The sequence below is a fragment of the Palaemon carinicauda genome, chromosome 6 (assembly GCF_036898095.1).
Source record: "Palaemon carinicauda isolate YSFRI2023 chromosome 6, ASM3689809v2, whole genome shotgun sequence".
NCBI classification, from domain to species: Eukaryota; Metazoa; Arthropoda; class Malacostraca; order Decapoda; family Palaemonidae; genus Palaemon; species Palaemon carinicauda.
The window spans coordinates 148,292,808-148,297,807 of record NC_090730.1 but is presented as its reverse complement, the minus strand read 5'-3'; the positions used below and the strand labels follow the sequence as shown (position 1 = coordinate 148,297,807).

At 36.4% G+C, this 5,000-nt stretch overlaps 1 protein-coding gene across 2 annotated transcripts in view; it reads right to left on the bottom strand.

Annotated features, from left to right (window-relative positions):
- Positions 1-5,000, bottom strand: part of LOC137642706 (sodium-coupled monocarboxylate transporter 1-like) — a 152,140-nt gene that overhangs the window by 35,832 nt on the left and 111,308 nt on the right. Inside the window, exon 1 of one of the 2 annotated variants that reach the window (XM_068375507.1) lies at positions 3,210-3,342. The exons of the other annotated variant lie outside the window; for it this stretch is intronic. The gene's annotated coding sequence lies outside the window, so the exon portion shown is untranslated. Of the gene's footprint in view, positions 1-3,209; positions 3,343-5,000 lie in introns of those variants that run through there. 2 annotated transcript variants of the gene reach the window in all.

Genomic DNA, 5,000 nt, shown 5'->3' with positions numbered 1-5,000 from the left:
TTCAACCATTCCCACCCCCACCCCTTTTCCTAACTACACCATGGCAGTTTCGGCAATTTGTGGGACATTGTGATATCCGAGTGTACCACCCCTCACCAGGGGGCGAGGAAAGACCGAGTAGTTAAATGTGTGGCAATACCGCTGAGCGTGACGGGATATATATATATATATATATATCTTTGGGTGAGTGCACGTACTGGAAATTGTATAAATAGCATAATAGCATCAAACCAAAGTAGTCTGGAAAAGATAGTGATAGCTCACAGTGAGGCCAGGCAGCCAACGGAGTGGGTAATTGTCCATGAATTGAAAAAAAAAAAAAGACTAAAGAAAGGATAAAGATAAAGATACTACTTGATTATCTTGTGAGGAACTCTGCCGAGTAAGTCACGCTATATTTAGTCGAAAAATGTAGTGCAATTCCCTTAGCTTATGTAAAACTCTTGGATATCAGCTCATCCTTTTGGATCCAAAACCATTTAGATTTTTTATTTTTTTTATTTTCATGGATTTTGCTTTTCAATGTCATTCATAGCTGTTCGTGTGTTGGTATGTATTCAGTTTCTTTTTCGATGATCTCTATAGGTTTTCATATCTCTACTTACTGAAGCAACTTAGCTGTAAGATCAGAATAAGAATGATCCAATCTCACGGTATTTATTCATTATTAATTTGTCTGCTTCATCAAATTAATATCGTTACTTATCCATTAAGCAATTTGGTATTTAGTTACAATGGTGAAATTTGTTAACTGCAAATTTATTTCCTTATAAAGGCTTGAATTTTACTTCGGATGTAGATACGTTCGTGTGTAGAGGTTCCGCTGTATATATATATATATATATATATATGTATATATATATATGTATGTGTGTGTGTGATAAAGGCTCCAGTCTTGGATGGCACTGTCCTATTTTCCCTGAAGTTAATACATCATCGTGGATGTTTTCATAGCAAATTTTTCATCTGAACGATAAATGTTTGGAGTTCTGCAATACTTGTTCAGTATCATCAGTTGCATAAACATTTTAGGCAATTGGCAGTGCTGAACTGAATTGGCAAGCATTTGGTTCGTATAACACAAGACCTAATCCCCTTCAGTGCAGGGTTGCCAGATATGGAGATTTATCCCTGGATTTGGGGATTTATCCCTACATTTGGGAATTTATTCTTAGATTTGGGGATTTTGGATGACTGGTGACAATATTTAGTAAATATTTCTATGAAGAAGAAACAGAGGTGAGTAAACCTGTATATTGTTGCAGTTAGTTTACTTACAATTACATGAAGTATAGGGAGTAATTTCTATATGAGAAGAAAATATATTTCTTGAAATGTGGATTTTTGGGTGGTTTTGGGGATTTTTTATCACGAGTTTTAGGAATTTTTACACTAACCCGTTACCCATCTGGCATCACTGCTTCAGTGGGCTATTTTTTATGCACGGATTTTCGTCTGAAAAGACTAACGCAGTTATTCATGTCCATGCAAACAGCATTGTTCTTCTTCTTCTTCTTCTTCTTCATCTTCTTCTTCTTCTTCTTCTTCTCAGTTATCTCCTGAAGAAATTCAAAAGATCCTTTTGAAACCGATACAATATTACTTGAAGTTACAGACTGTCTGATGAGACTATCATATTTTTCTGACCTAAACGCAAAAAAAATCTAAAGCAATAAATTATGGTATGCAAATAGGAATAAAGTGTCTCTGTCTGTGCATGTGCGTGCCTGTCTGTCTGTGGGATCTTTAATCCCATTATTCACTCAAGACGAACGATTGGCCGTATGAGGTAAAACATAACCCTCGTTTAAGTTATTCGCTTTAAATTGCGATTTTTTTTTATTCTCTCCTGTCCTCTCTTGAATTATGGCGGTGGCTTGTTACGTTTCACGCTGACGTTTGTCCAGGATATCATTTTTGGGAGACTGTTCAGGCTAAGAGTTATTTTTTATAACAATCTCACCACACTAGCCAGGGTATGACTACTCTCTGTCTCCCTACCTGAGGGACGGGGAGAGACCGGATAGCTGTATGTCTGGCAATGCCGCTGAGCGTGGCCGGATATGGATATATATATATATATATATATATGTATATATAAATATATATACATATATATATATATATATATATATTATTAATAATACTGTGACAATGTCACATTGCGGTAGCTATCTACGATACATTTTTTTTTCGGAGTTTAAATAGGATAGGCTACTAATCTTGCGAAACTATCCCGATTAAGAGACGCTCTTGATACCATTCTAGCGAAACTATCCAGCATCAATTTCTAAGAGCATAGGTTCAGTAATAATAAGTCTCTCCGTCGCATGCTGCAACGAGTGGAGTTGTTCATGGGTTGCGCGCAACTTGTTGAGAAAAACACCTTTTGCACAACACTTCACAAGTCGAAGTAATGTATCAGAGGTCATACAACTTTTTAAATGACTTGTATTTCCATATACGATGTTTTCTTTGGAATGTGAATGGTATCCAAGGAAGTATTTTTTTAGTGTTAGACATTATTTAGTTTATTTCTACTGCAAACTTGAAATTTTACCATATAATAATTACAGAACATTAGATATTGTTCAAAAAGCTTCTTATAACTACAGAGAACGATGTTTAATGTTAAAGTGAACAAACAAATGAAGTCTTAGGAAGAGATATTCGCAAAAGTCACATGAAATCTTTCAGCGCAAAACTTTAACTCAGGGTGAACGGCTACCCCGTTGAGCTATGACGTAAGAGACTGGGCACTTGTTTACAGCAAGAGAGAAATTCGCACACAGTCTCTCTCTCTCTCTCTCTCTCTCTCTCTCTCTCTCTCCTTCTTTTATATTATTTCCCTTGCTCTAAGATTCATTACATTAAATTCTTTGAATTGTTTATGTTTTATTTATGGGAGAAGGAGTTACATAAACCATCTGGTAAAACTGACACCACAAGAAATCATATCCCTTTTGGATCTTCGTCTTTTGTCTGTATAAAACCATGAATAAATTACGTCGCACTACAACGAAGGCAAAGATAATCCACCAAACCCTTTTGCATGTTATTAGAGGAACCCTTATAACTAGTCACTTCATACGTTGCACGCAAGCAGCAAATTGCTTAAACTCTTCCTTAACAACTGTTGCTGGTTAAATAACTTGAGCGATAGATCACCGGACATATTAGATTAAGCAAAAGAATTAAGGGAATCTTACCGCCTAGGAGACGATGTTCTCTTTCCGATAGTGGACGATGCTTAGAGGAAACGAAAACGCCGCGTGGAGGAACGAACACTCGAGGTACAAGATCGCCGGGCGTGTGCTAACTGAGAGATGAGAAACCTCCCTGTAACCCTTATAGGCTTAAGCCACGCCCACTCTCGTCATGGCCGAACCCACGTTGAACATAGCTCCGCCTCCCCATCGTGTTCTTCGAAAACGATCTCCCCCCCCCCCCCTCTACAATTCCCTAAGAAGATTCATAGTCATCAAAGTGGGATTTGAGAGAGTTTAATTCGATCATTCCTCGTCATTTGAAAAAAAAAAGCATATCACTTTCAGAAATCGCTTCTGGGCAAGTGTCTCAAGCACTTATTTTATTCAACAGAATTTGATGATAAGAGAGGTCATGCTCGTAGATTAAGGAGTCATGATTTCATTGGATTATCTAGATAGTTTTGAATTCACTTATTATTGTAAATGAGATTTAAAAAAAAAAATCTTACTGGGAATATCCAGTATCATTACGGATCAGGATTTGAGGTACTTTTTAAATCACGACTTGAAATCTCTCTCTCTCTCTCTCTCTCTCTCTCTCTCTCTCTCTCTCTCTCAGATTTATCCTTTTAATATTTAACAGCCATGCCTTTCCCAGTAAAGGATTTAGAGCAATAGAAGAAAATGGAGATAAGCTGTTAATTAAATTTTCCCTTTGGCGACGTTACAATTATTCTTGGTGAACGCAAACAAGATGATACGTTCTTTATGATAAAAAAAAAAGTAAATTCAGTCTCACGTTCGCGTTCCTGACCTTCCGGTGATACACATTTGAGGAGGGGCATTAGGGCCTCTTTAGAGGGACGCTCCGTAATCAAAGGCTTGACTCATTTCCATATTCGTCCGTCCTTTGCGACCAATACCTAGAATTTGGGCGAGGGACTTCGGGCTTCAGGGAGAATATTTATATATAGAGTACACGTTAAGGAGCTTGATTTTATTGCTAACAAATGTTCAAATGCAAAATGGTGGTAGAGCGTGATTGCGCTTTTTCACGAGCAGAATGAGGTACGGTTTTACTTTTGGATGTGTTGGGAGACGTAAATTCAACAAGAAAGATTTTTAATTTCAGAAGATTTGCGCCGTTGTTTGCCAATATCATTTTTATTAGAATTCTAAGATTTTTAATTTCAGCAGATTTGCGCCGTTGTTTGCCAGTAACATTTTTATTAGAATTCTAAGATTTTTAATTTCAGCAGATTTGCGCCGTTGTTTGCCAGTAACATTTTTATTAGAATTCTAAGATTTTTAATTTCAGCAGATTTGCGCCGTCGTTTACCAAAAACCTTTTTGTCAGTATTCTAAGATTTTTAATATCAGCAGATTTGCGCCGTCGTTTACCAAAAACCTTTTTGTCAGAATTCTAAGATTTTTAATTTCATCAGATTTGCGCCGTTGTTTACCAAAAACATTTTTATCAGAATTCTAAGATTTTTAATTTCAGCAGATTTGCGCCGTCGTTTACCAAAAACCTTTTTGTCAGTTTTCTAAGATTTTTAATTTCAGCAGATTTGCGCCGTTGTTTACCAAAAACATTTTTATTAGAATTCTAATTTTTAATTTCAGCAGATTTGCGCCGTTGCTTACTAATTACATTTGGACTAGAATTCTAAGATTTTTAATTTGCGCAGTTGTTTACCAACTACATTTGCTCTAGAATTCTAAGATTTGTAATTTGCGCAGATGTTTACCAACTACATTTGCACTAGAATTCTAAGATTTGTAATTTGC